The following is a 13,659-nucleotide window of genomic DNA, read 5'->3' as shown; positions in this document are numbered from 1 at the left end:
CCGACTCAAAGAACAAAAGCTTAAATGCCTTCATGGAGCATAATTTCTGCAATATATTACCACCTGACGGAGGTTTGAAGGCTTTCTAGACAGATGGATTAATATCTCAAGTTTAAGTAGAAGTCCTCCACTGTGTCCATTCAGTGAGCTTTAGACATTTGAATGGTTTCTTTCCCATTTCTCACTTCATGGAGCATTTTTCAGCACTGGACTTCAATATAACCTTTCCTTCCCCCCCCCCCCCCCACCCCCTTTGTTTGGCTTTTGTTTTGCAACAGCTGTTATTATCGTTTTTGGTCAGCTGTGATTGCTGGAGGCAAAATAGGACCAGATGGTGTTTTGCTATGCATGAATGGAGAGTTAGAGGAGTTGGGATTGAATAGGCCAAGTTTGAATGGTGTCTATGCACCACCTGCCTGCCTTAGCTGTGGCGTACACATCACAGTAGCATGATCCGTCTCAGACCTACTAGAATCGGATGGGAAAGTGGAGAGCTGGGCTGGATTTTCCCCATATTTATTGATCTTCCATGCACTAACAGAATAATGCAGTGTACAGTCAATTTGAGATAATTGGATATGACACAGCATGGACATGTAATCTATCACTCCAGAATTCTGGTTTGCTTTAAGGATCTGACTGCTCTCCCAAATACACACACACACACACACACACACACACACACACACACACACACTCAGTAGTAGCAAAAAATGGGCTAAGTAGACGCAAGTTAAAAAAAATATCTAAAATAGACTTTTAGGAGTCTGAGGTTTTGAGAAGGGAAGACATTGAAAACTGTTAATGCAAAGTGAAGAAAACCTGGTATTAATAGAAAACCCTCATATTTGTACGTTATTCTTCAGGTATTACACATTTATAAAAAAAATGTGCCTTACTAAGAAAATCAAACAGATATACAACCAGACTTGAATTCTCTTAGAAAATATTCTTAAATATATAAATGTTTTCTCCCCATCCCCTCGAATATAGTTAGCTTTACTGATTATCTGAACTGACCTCAAGATAAAGACTTTCCCTGAATTTTAAAGCCAATGAGCGGGTTTAATCCTTGTAGTTTGTGATCCTACAGGTGTGTGGGTTGTGTGTCAGTGTGTGTAACTGAGGAAAAGCTTAACCATCCAGGAGACAATGATGTCAGATGTGCAGACAGACAGCTCCATTTGCCTGAGGCCTGAATTACTTAAATTTACCTCTGCTACATGCAAAACACTGTGATAGGTCCCAGAGAGATGCAAAAACAAACAGTGCCTTCTGTTTATTTTGTATATGTTTGAAATTTTTCATAACAAATGTTTAAAAAATAAAATAATAAAAGAACAAAGCCATTCTGAACTTTAGGAGCTTTCATTTTTTATTGGGGTGGAAAAGATACCCACCAGACACAATGATTTGTGTGCCTCTAAGAGCCATTTTAAAGGTGTGTTTTTTAATCTGAGAAAGTTAAAATGTATTTAGAAAGGGGAGAGACTGCTATTGGAAAGCTACATGAAATTATGGGCATTTAAGATGTGCCTTGGAGGTTGTGTAGGATCTCAACAGGCCAAGATAAAAGTTATCCTGGTAGAAGTAGAAGACATCTCCAGCCAAGGGGAGAGCAGAGAAAATCCATTCAGGTTGAAAGCATGGGCACCTCAAAACAGCAGAAGAAAATCAAACAAAATTGGACACACAGCTTTTGTGGAGGTGAGCAGGAAAAGCACTGGAGAGGAAGTGAGGGGTCAGATTTATAGAAGATCTGCTGGGGAATTATGATGAACTCAAAAAGCACTGAAGGCATCCAAATAAGGCAGGTATGATGAGAATTAATTGAATGCATGAAGGCTGAAGGGTTTAATCTACTTTTTTTAGAGGGGAGCGTCCAGGGGGCACTGAAAGCTGAAAGAAAAATGGAACAAGATGACCACTTGAAAATGTATGTCAATATTTAATTATTCATATGCATAAATGAAGCCATCGCTTCATGTACTTTCTCCTCTTTCTCATGCCACTCCCATCTTCCTGGTGCAGAAACACACCATCAACAAAGCCAAATCAAGGTGTTTTTTTCGTGTGTGTGTGTGTGTGTGTGTGGTGGCAACTGTAGAACAAGCCTTATCCTTCCATTAGCATCGAGAGAGATCATTTCTGTGTTTCTGCTGTGAAAAGAAAGCTATTTTCACCACTGGTAAAAAGTACCTCTTGGTGCTTGAACTCAAATGTGATGAAGGATGAAAGAAGCCCTTGCTTTGTTGCTGAGTAAAACCTCAGGCAGCACTGGGAGAGATGTTGGTTACGGTCTCAATTTAATTTCAAAGAAGAACCTTCACAGATAGAAAATGTGAATGTGGATATACCCTTCTTAGCAAAGGAATAATGCTCTTTTGTGAAACATATCATTATCCCTGGCATGTGTATAGCACTCTGGACTTTTCAAAGCAGTTTTCTGTGTATTACTTCATTTGGTTCCCTTTCTAGATAGGGCAGAGTTAACCTCATGTAACAAATTAGGAAACTGAGGCACAGAGGGGGTGGTGGCGGCTTGTTTCAATATCTCTTTGTTTTTAAGAGGGATAACCAGAAATGGAATGGATATGTCCTCGCTCTAGGTCAAATATTCGTGTGTGTATGACATATGTATTTGATACAGATTTATGCCTATCATATATTTGTATGTAAGATGTGTAAATATATGTTTGTGTGTGTAGCTAGCTAGATGACATATCCATCACAACACTGAACAGAAACATTCCTCTGCTTTCCTCATGGCGAGGCAGGCAGTAAGGTAGAGTGAGTGCCACAAGTAGTAGCCAACGTTCTCAAAGGGGGCTTAATGCCACATGGCACTTTTTTTGGTGTGAATGCTTTCCAGTCTATTTTCTCTACCTCTCTGTCATTCTTTTATATTCAAGCAAACAGCTTTGATTTGTGGGGTTCAAGTGTTATCACTGGAGGTACTACAAAAGTGCCAAGGCATAGTATCCTTCTATATGTTTAAAAAGAGAAACAAGATTTAAGGAAGCTTGAGATGGGTGAGCATCGGGTAGGTGTTCATTGTTGTATATTATTTATGGAATCCAATGAACCGCTCCAATGTTGAGCATGAAAAATCTAAGACAGTATAGGGGATGTATCTTCCCAGGAATTATGCAGCAACAACACTGTACACTGCTCCATGAGTTACCACTCAATTTCTGAGACCACATGCCTCCTACTAAGTGCAGTGCATGCTACCACTCATTTGTCAAAGGAGATATGTCCCGAGTCCACAAGATTTTATTATTGCCTTGTTTTAAATGAACAGAGCACTAAAGCAACCTTGCAAATGGTCACTTGCTAAGATTGCGTAGAAGTGAATGACATTTTTGAACATATTCATCCAGAACCAGGTATGAGCATTCTGGTATTTGAGGCTTTCATTTGCAAGGTATTTGAGTGACTTATCCAGAGGCAACTGAGTAGTGATTTTTTTGAGATCCAGGTCTTATGTTTATTTTCAGATTTTTGGCCTATTTTTTCTTACCAGGCAGTTTGCCTTGTGTGTAAGGATATGTTGTTACCAGGAAAGGTGTTTCTGATAGCATTTCTTGTTGTGTCATTACTGTCATGCTTCTGACATGCAGAGAGAACCTTAATTTCCAGTTTGGCATAGTGAGCGAAAATGATGCCATGTTCTAAACCTGCCTTAATTGGTAATTTGCAAATTTGATATAAGATTTTAGTCCAAATCATTCAGGCCTGCTGTTGCAGCCCTCACCCTTTTTGCCTATTCTTACTCCTCTCCTCTGTAATTGGTATTGCGTATGTGGGATCCCGGGGACAAATAATAGCATCTACAGAAATTACCTACATACAGTCTGACCCCGTGTGTGTTTTTTGGATGCCAAATTAAGACATCTATCTTTGGATATTTGGACAGTTACCTGGAAGGGATGGCACCATTTTGTTCATGATAACACTTTTATAAATTGCGTCCAAATGCTGGCATACCTAGCTTGTAACTTTTAAATGATGCTCAGAATATTTTGGCCAAAGAATGTGAATACAGTTGTAGTTCTTTCCAAATCAGAAACTAATTCCTTGGGGGAAATGCAATAATATCCTTTTGCATGCAACAAAACCATTACTTATACTGCTTGGAGGTAGAAATTTTGTAACAGAAAAAACAGAAGAAAAAGTATGTTTTTTCCTAGCTTAAATCCTAAAGTCTTAGTTAGCAAGGAGATCAGGCCTTCTAATAAGGAACATTTTCAAGATTAAAACATGCTAAAGGCCAGGCACGATGGCTCACGCCTGTAATCCCAGCACTTTGGGAGGTTAAGGCAGGTGGATCACGAGGTCAGGAGATCAAGACTATCCTGGCTAACATAGTAAAACCCCGTCTCTACTAAAAATATAAAAAATTAGCCAGGCGTGGTGGCGGGCGCCTGTAGTCCCAGCTACTCGGGAGGCTGAGGCAGGAGAATGGTGTGAACCTGGGAGACGGAGCTTGCAGTGAGCTGAGATCATGCCACTGCACTCCAGCCTGAGCTACAGTGCGAGACTCCGTCTCAAAAAAAAAAAAAAAAAAAAAAAAGATGCTAAAAAGATGACAATGATATTGACTTCTAGATCATCAAACACCCAGAAATATGCTGATTAGGCTCAAGTCAATGGCTAAAGACAAACAACAAATCTGAGCAGAATGACTTTTGAGGATGGGCACAACTTATCTTTCTTAGATTGGGTTAAATTTCTGCGAAGTTATTTTTGTTTATTTGTAGGTTGTATCTGGAGTTTGTTTCCTGCTGAAGAATCACTTATCTATTGGAGACAAAATGTGTACTTTGTTCAGTCCTCTCAAAGTCAGGCTGTCTTGAGTAGGTTAGATAGCTGACAATAGAGGTTTAAATTCTTGGACCAAAGATTGTTCAGAGATCAGTCATCTTTTAAAAGTTGCTGTTCTCTTTCATTGTTAAAACTTTTACATAGTGAGGGGGCCTCTTCAGGGGGAAAACTTCATTTGGAGATTTCTGGAGGAACAGCTTGGAAGGAACACTGAAAGACCCTGATAGCACTTTGTGAAGGGAAATTTAGGAAGCATCCCTATTGGCCAAATTTAAGGACCTAAATCTGTACCACACATATAGGAAATGAGCAGAAATCTGTAGCACAAAGTTAAGTGCACTTAATGCTGAACAGAACTGCAGAGGTGTATCAACATTCAGAGCACGTGGGCCATGATTTCTGCCATGATCCTATGCTATCAAGGTAACTAACAAGGCTTCAAGTCAAAGAAACAGAACACAGCTGGAGAAGATCATCGGATTCATGTGGATTGTGGAAGCCTAGGCAATAGCCATGAAACTGCTTGGCCCCAGAACTAATAAGCTACATTTTGTAAGCCTGTATTCTTACAACAACTAAGAGTTTTATGTTTGATACAGATGGTGTTTATACAGAGTATGTGAGCTCAGCGTGAGAAGTAGTCATAAAACAGACTGGGGTTTGGTATAATTATTCACAATTACTATTGTATAATTGAATGCCATAACTATTATATAAAAAATATTTTAAGAAGTAGACTTGCTCATACTTCCACAATAGTTCTTAACAATAAGAGACATATGCTGTAAACATCGTAACATATTTTATGGTGTTTACAAACTTACACAAGGTTTGGCGAAGTTGCAAATATAAAAGGCCGGGTTCTCTTTCTTGTATCCTTAGGGGAATCAGCTGCCCTTACTCACTTTCAGTAGCAAGCTCCCCTTCTAATCACCTGTGGACTTAAGAAGTCAACTGGATTGGACCACTCAAATGAATGAATGAATGTGGATAACAATATTTTGGCAGATACGAAAGAGAAGAGAAGAATGGGCATGTTCCGTGGAAAATACACAGTTCTCTAGCTTTCTCCAAGCCAGCAAAGCAGAGTTCTATTGGGCCAAATTGTGGCAATTGGCACATGAGCATAATGCTTATTTTAATATTTCTGGATGAAATTAGTGAATCTATAGTGTCTAATTGTTATATGTATAATCTGTTACGTTTTCTAATAGAAAGATAAGCCTATGTCCCTATCACCCCCAAGCTACAAAACAACCAAAAATAAAATTCATTCGAGTTTTAAGTGAAACTTCATTTCCGTTTAATTGCATATACAAAACAGGTCTGTGTTCATAAGCATGGCAACTCTTCATGCAGGGAACAATAGAGCACAGGAAGCGAACTTCAGAACAAGTGACTTTGTGATAGTTTTGTTTTTTAACACACCTGTAACGGGCATGGAAATCATGCCCTCCTTTGCTCCTACTCATGGGTGGCATCCATTGCTAAACTTTTGCCTGTTACTCTGGAGGCTAATTGCTAAGCTTTGATGACACAGTAGTTTCAAGAGATTTCCAATATGTGCTATGTTAGCATTGAGAGTGAGAAGCATCTTTATTGTCTGAACCCCTCTTCAATTTCCATGATTCCTAATGAAGAGGAGCACGTGCCAGGCTGGAGACCATTACTCGTGCAAGCCCATCTTCTGTTGTCACAATGATGGAGCCTTTGAATATTTATCTGCCAGATGACAAACAGGACATCTTGTGCCTTAGCAGCCTGGGAGAGTGAGAGTAAGCTCTCTTGTTATATTGGAAGCCAAGACTTAATGTTCCAAACCTGAACTGAAACAACCTGTCTTAGGTATGGTTTCCAAAGAGAATGCTTCCAAATGTCCTCCTTGGCCCTGGAGGAGGGAGGCAGTGAAGTATGACTTTAGTACCTTTACACCTGAGCATGTAGCTTCAGCCTTTCAGAGATTCTCAGCTATCTTGCTGTTTCCTACACCAGGAAGATGGCCAAGAAGGCTACTGGCTCAATGAGAGCAACAACACATACAGTGAACTCCAGGATCAGAGTTCCTGAGAAAGAGAATGTGAATGCTTAGTGAGCAAGGATGCTTGGGGTTTCGCCTACCTGAGTCTGGACTGGCTCACCCTAATTTTTTTTTTTTTTTTTGCATACATATTTATGTACTGCTATGTCTGACATGCGTTACAGCTATTTCTTTATGATTGGATATACCACTTTTTACCAACCTGGCTTAATTCTATGGTGCAAGCAGCCCAAGGGACTGTTAAAAAAGAGAACTGTTGTGCTTTCTGATGTTAACCTCAGTGCTTAGGATTTTATTTCAAACACTCTAGCTTCCATTAATAGCTTGCTGTGAATGCGCTACCTATTAATTATTCTCACCTTGTCATGTTTACAAACGTTGTTGTTTTTCTCTAAGCTTTATAAAATAGAGTATCTATTTATTTGACTCTTTAGCCTTTATCCCATCATCTCATTGGCTTACAGGCCAGCATAGTATTATCCAATTGAGTCATTCACTTACACATTCATTTAGCAAATATTTACATGGAGCCTTCTCTCATGGAGTTATATTCTGATGGGGTAATGCAGTTTTATTCAGCAAGTATTTGGGCACCCAATAAACGCCATGAATAAAAATAAGTGTGGAAGGGGGTGAAGGAAGGCATGGGGTGGATAGGGGATGAGCTACAAGTTTAAATAGGGTAGGCAAGGAAGGGCTTATTGAAAAAGTGACAATGGATGAGGGATGAAGCTGTGTGTCTATCTGGGAGAAGATCATCCTAGCCAGTGAAAAGGTGGCTACAGGCTCCCAGGAATGCAGTGTTTGAGATGCTACAAGGCAGCCCCTGTGGTTTGAGGGGAATGAAAGAGGGAAAAAGCAGTGGATGAGGTCTAAGTGGGAAGTCCCAAGGCAGATTGTGTAGGGCAATGGTTCTCTATCCTTGCAGTGGATCATAATAGCTATACATTCTTCCTTAGATGTGTTAATGACACTGTGGTTATGCTGGAAGAAAAAAGAATTCTTAATTTATTGAGTTGCATTCTGAAATATTTACAGATATTGATAATCTAGATAATGACTATCTGGATAATGTGATGATGTCTCAATTTGCTCCATAGTAATACAAGACAGGGGAACTGGATGGGGATGTGGAGGGGGCAGGATTGGTCATGGGTTGAGAGATGGCTGGATGATGGATACATAGAGGTCAAAGCGCTAGCTTGCCTACTTTTGTGTATGTTCAAAATTCTCCATAATAATAACATTTAAAAGAATTACCTGGGAACCTTTTAGAAAAATAACAGGAATTGATGTAATTAGTTTTGGGTGCAGCAATGACATTACTTGCTTGTTTGTTTCTCTTAAGCCTCTCTAGGTTTTGTTAATTTCCTATTAATAGGAGAACCACTGGTATAGGGTCTTCTAGGTCATTCTTAGGGCTTGGGATTTTATTGTGAGTGAGAAATGAAGTCAATGGAGAATTTTGAACAGTAGACTGACACAATTTGCCACTTGTTTGAGACAGATCATTCTGGCTGCTGGGTTGAGAATAAACCATAGAGGAACAAGGGCAGAGGCCGGCAGATCCAGCAAATTATAGATACAAGAGATTACAAAACAGTTTGGTGAGGGCTGTGATAGGAGAGAACATAGGGCATATAGAAAGGTAGGCTGAACACACATATTGTCAATCCATCCAACCACTGCTGAGCAAAAGGGACATTCCAAAATATGTTGGGATGATGTACTGTGAAGGAGTAATGATATTTCAGGCCTTGGGTAGAATATAGTATCCGAGAGAGTGAGAGGACCTAGGAAACCTCCCATTACAGGGGAAAGTCACTTGTTCTTAAAGACCTTTGATTTCCTTTACCCAAAGCAATTAATGCATTGCAGTTATTTGTCCAATCTTCACTCTTATTTCTGATTTTTAATGAATGGGACAAGACTAGGAGGGGTAGAAAGAAGAAATGTTTTCAGAGTCCAATATACCGGAAACTTAGCCTCTCACCCTTCACTCACTCGTGAATATACAGAAGGCTTTGGAAGTCAGGCCAAACCAATCAAACCGCAGTCTGCAATGACAGTTATGGCATTTTCCCCATACAATGAAATCTTCCACATTTTAGAAGCAGAGCATTGCCCATCACTCTGGGCTGTATCTTCCAAATATTACTCTCAGACATCTTCTTCAATCTTGTATAATCCCCAGCAATATATGGTGTGAGCTGTTGTAAGGTTCTGTATTGGATCTAGCAGGGAACAAATTGCCTAAAATGCAAGCTTTCCCTTCAGGTAGCTTTTTAAAATGTATGATAATTGCTATTATTAAGACTTTATTTGTACAAGTTGATGGGGTATATGTACAATTTTGTTAAATGCGTGGTTTGCATAGCAGTCAAGTCAAGGCTTTTAGGGTATTCATCACCCAATTAACATACGTTGTACCCATTAATAGCTTCTCATCATCCACCTCTCTCCCATCCCCTCATCCATCCCCGTCTCCACTGTCTATCACTCCACTCTCTATGCACATGTGTACACATTTTTTAGCACCCACTTACAAGTAAGAACATGTGATAGTTGACTTCCTGTGCTTGGTTTATTTAACTGAAGATAATGACCTCCAGTTCCATCCATGTTGCTGCAAAAGACGTGATTTCATTCTTTTTTATGGCTGAATCATGTAGGGAGCTTACATTCTGATCCTCTCTCTTTTCATATTAACCATTGCACTTTAATGAGTACATATACAAGCATTTGCTGATAATCTAATTTGTTATGTAGGTCACTACTGATTGTAAAGCTCATGGAATACAGGGTCCATGTTTTACACATGAATGTTTACATTCCCTTCATCACAAGGTGGGTCCACAATAGATGCTTAAAGATGTTGGTTGACTGATTTCTAGATAATTTTTATGTGAAGTCAATAATACGATGCAGAGTTCAAGAGTAGTGCATTTTCAAAGTTATTGTAGAGGGATATTGAGATGACTATAGCTGATCTGAGTTAACCCTGGAGCATCTGGAGAGCCCCCCAAATCCAACACACCAAAAAACACGTGGGAGCGAAAGCTGAATTGTTAGATTTCCCAGTGGCATCTAAGAGGATTGTGGTGTTGGCCGACTCTTACTGCTGTCTCAAGCCTAAACCTTTTGACCCAAGCCCATCTGACTGAGGAGGGAAGAAATAACCAAATTTGACATTGACTCAGCTTATCTCTCCTCCAAGAAAAATGTACCTCTGCCTTCCATGTTGACTTTTCTCTTTGGACCACCTCAGTCCTTCTGTATTTCATTTGCTACACAAAGCCCTTTCTATTGCTATAAGTAGATGTTACTCTATACTTTGTGCATGTATAAACACTGTCTTTTCCTTTAGCACCTCAGAAGGACAATGCCTTCTACTTCAGAAGCCCAAAGCACATGCTCAATGTTTTAAAAGAAACAGAATTAACACAATGCATTATTCTGTTATTCCTGTTTTAATTAGGACTCTTAATTACAAGAGATAAAAACCCAAATCAAATTGGCTGAGGGAAAGTAAGTACATTTACTTGCTTGTATGACTGTGAAGTCCAGGGACATAACTAGCTTCAGACACAACTGGTGCCAAGAGTGCAAACATGTCATCAGCACTCATTTCATCTCTATGTCTTTGTTCTGACTTCTACTGGGGTGTCTTCATTCTCTGTTTTCACTCAGTGACTTCTGGAAGTCCAGCTCACAATATCCGTACTGCTAGCATTTTCAGCAGAAAAGAGAATGGTCTCTTCTCTCACCATCTCAATAAAATCTCTGTGTTTAGCTGAGTCTAACTGGGTCTTGTGCTCAAGTATAAAGCAATGAAGATGAGCTGGTATAGGGTACTGATCTAACTGGTTAGGCTCAAGTCATCTGCTCATCCCTGGAACTGAGGATGGGTTCAACTCCACTAGAAGTACATGGGCTAAGAACAGAGAGAAGTGCTTCTCCTGTGAAAAACGAGACTCATGTTGTCAGAAGAAAAGTGAGTGGATGCTGGGTGACATTAACAGTGTATGTGACGTACTTTTTGTAAGGAAAATTCTTTTCAGAGAGTTGACTGATAACAAAGCATTTATCAGGAGTTTGGGAAAAGGAAAAACTCACTTTTGGTATAGGCCAAAATAATTAGTTTTATGGCTTTGGGAAGGTGTTCTCTGTTACTCTCATTCTGCCTTTTATGTGAGGACATTGCCTAGAGTCAACTCCAATAGTTTATTCTTCAAAGTGAGGTCATATGACCCACCTCTTGTTCAGATTCCCTGTCCTTGGCTTTATGCATAAAATAAGGAGAAAAACTCTCCTTTGCAAAACCCACCAAACATCCATATCACACTTGCCTCCTCTTGTTAGCTTCCCCATGTGGCTGTTGAATAAATGATTGAGCATAGGGCAGTACTTAATCTTCCTAACAATAGCCTTCCAAACATCCAACACTGTCAGATGCTTTCCTGGCATTTGAAAATATGCCTGCAGCAAAATCATCTATTGAATTTTCACAGTGACTAAGACCTTGTGGACAAAGAAGACTGTCTGTTAAGCTGCCATCATTTGGCAAAATCAGTGGCCATGGGGCCTCCAGGGGAAGAGCAGAAGACATGGATGGTAACTCCCAAAAGTTATCCAGGAGTGGGGTGCTGGGGCTTTCCCAAGCTTGTACACTGACTTAATGACTTGATTGCACTCCAGTTTGGGGATATTTCAGGGTGTGGGCTTGGAGGTTGGGAAGAGGGGTAGCCCTCCATAGTATAAGTAGTGTCCTAGATGTCCTAGATGTAGCATTTGTCACTATAAGCCTCTATGTCTTGGCTGTTTTCCTTTTGCTCCATGCAAACTCTTGACCAAGGTTGGATTTGCCACCGGGATACTTCCTCCAATTTTCCAGCACAGCCTCATTTTATAATTTCAAAAAATAGTTGATATAATATTTCAGAACCCTAAATGAGACTTAAAGACTAGATAGTGAAATGTACATAGCTTTGCCTTATTTTACTGGTAATAGACTACTTAGCAGTGATTCCCTGTTCTTGGTGATTTCTCTGGCACTGGCCCCTGATACACTGGACAGTGTTTTCCAATACACAGTCTTTCTGGCCATAGCTGATGGACTCGGGGCAGACACCTGTCCCTGGGTGAGCCAATCAGCTTATCCCTTCCTGGAATTTGCCAATTGGAGCAGAGCCCAAAGTTCAATGCAGTGGAGTTAAATTAGCACTGTCTTCAGTGTTTCTTGTTTTTTTCTATTAAATATACAGATTCCAGCATACCCCCCAGCCCAAAGTTCTGATTCAGCAGGTGTGGGTTAGACCCAGCAATCAGTGTCTTAACAAACACTTCTAAGTGAGTCCTATCATCAAGTTGACTTGGAAAACACTTGTTAGAGAAGGTTTAGGAATTTTCACTGTGGGACTTCCTTAGCAGGCTTAGTCCTTCCTTCCCAAGTCCTTGCAAGTGTTCCACTCTTCATTCCATAAATAAGCCTACTACCTCCTCTTTTGTATTTATTTATTTACTTTACTAGTGTTCATTTGTACTGCTTACAATAAAGGACTACGAATTTGAAAATACATCATTTCTTGAGGGACTAAACAAAGGGTATTACATGTTGATGAAGTAGAGTGGTAGAGAAATAGATGAGCTGATTGAACAAAGCTCATAGCCGAGTGAGGGAAGACTCCACACTAGAATATACTCTACATTCATTTTCCCTGGAAAGGAGAAAAACATAATAAATGAGGGACTCTGACCTTTAAAGAAAATTAACAAGCTGTAGCTATTGTTTTTGCAGATCTATGTGACCTATTATATGCCTGACACCTTATTTTTTTCCTATCATTTAATTTTCAGAAACTAGTCAATGCCCCAAGCATTCTTGGTCAATATCCCTGTGCACGGATGCCCTGTGTTCATCTTTAGATGTAACATTGATATGTGAGATAAATGAGGCTAAATTGGAAAAGCACCATGATCCCCTGTCATGATCCCCTTGACAGCTGGGTCAAGAAAGGCCAGGTCAAATGGTTTTTTGGTTTTGTTTTGTTTTGTTTTGTTTTGCTTTTGAGAACACAGTCAGTGAGAGGTTCTGTTTTTGTTCGGTCTCTTAATTCCAAGTCACTGGTAGCTAGCTTCTGCCTACTTAAGTGAGGTGTGTATACTAACTGTACGTGGATGTACTTGCAAAAGTACCAAACTTTAGTGGTCAGTTGCTTGGGTAGTCTTTTATTTAACCAGAAATCTCTCATTTAAATTTCAGTCTTGAGCATTAGAAAATTTGTGACACAATGCTCTCCAGATGAATAATAACCATAGACACAGGTTTCAAAAATGCACATTCTTTGTAAGAAATAAGGGATCTCTGCAGTAAGGCAACTGATTTCTACAGCCCTAGTATGCTTTCTGTTTTCTTTTCTCCTGACAGCTAAACTTTACAATAGCCTTTATCACCCCTTTCCAATATTTTGTATGTGTATGGGATTCTAAGTAACTCTAGATTTCCCTAAAAATTCCAGTTTGCACTTGGCTGACAGTATAATTCTAGACATCCCAAGACAACTTGATACAGAGTAACAGTGTCCACTATAATACATCAAACATTTCTTCTTATTTTTCAACTCCGAACTGCCTTTTCGTCCCTTCTCACATTGACAGCCTGCTATCAGTTCCAGCAGGGAGAACACAGACTGGATATTTGTCAGGTAATTAGTTGGCTATAAACCAGTGAGAGTTGGTCATTTTATTAAGCATGTTCAGATCTTGTTTGCAGTTCCTCACCAGGGCCCATCAGC

The sequence above is a fragment of the Chlorocebus sabaeus genome, chromosome 5, assembly GCF_047675955.1.
Source record: "Chlorocebus sabaeus isolate Y175 chromosome 5, mChlSab1.0.hap1, whole genome shotgun sequence".
NCBI classification, from domain to species: Eukaryota; Metazoa; Chordata; class Mammalia; order Primates; family Cercopithecidae; genus Chlorocebus; species Chlorocebus sabaeus.
This window is presented reverse-complemented; position numbering follows the sequence as displayed.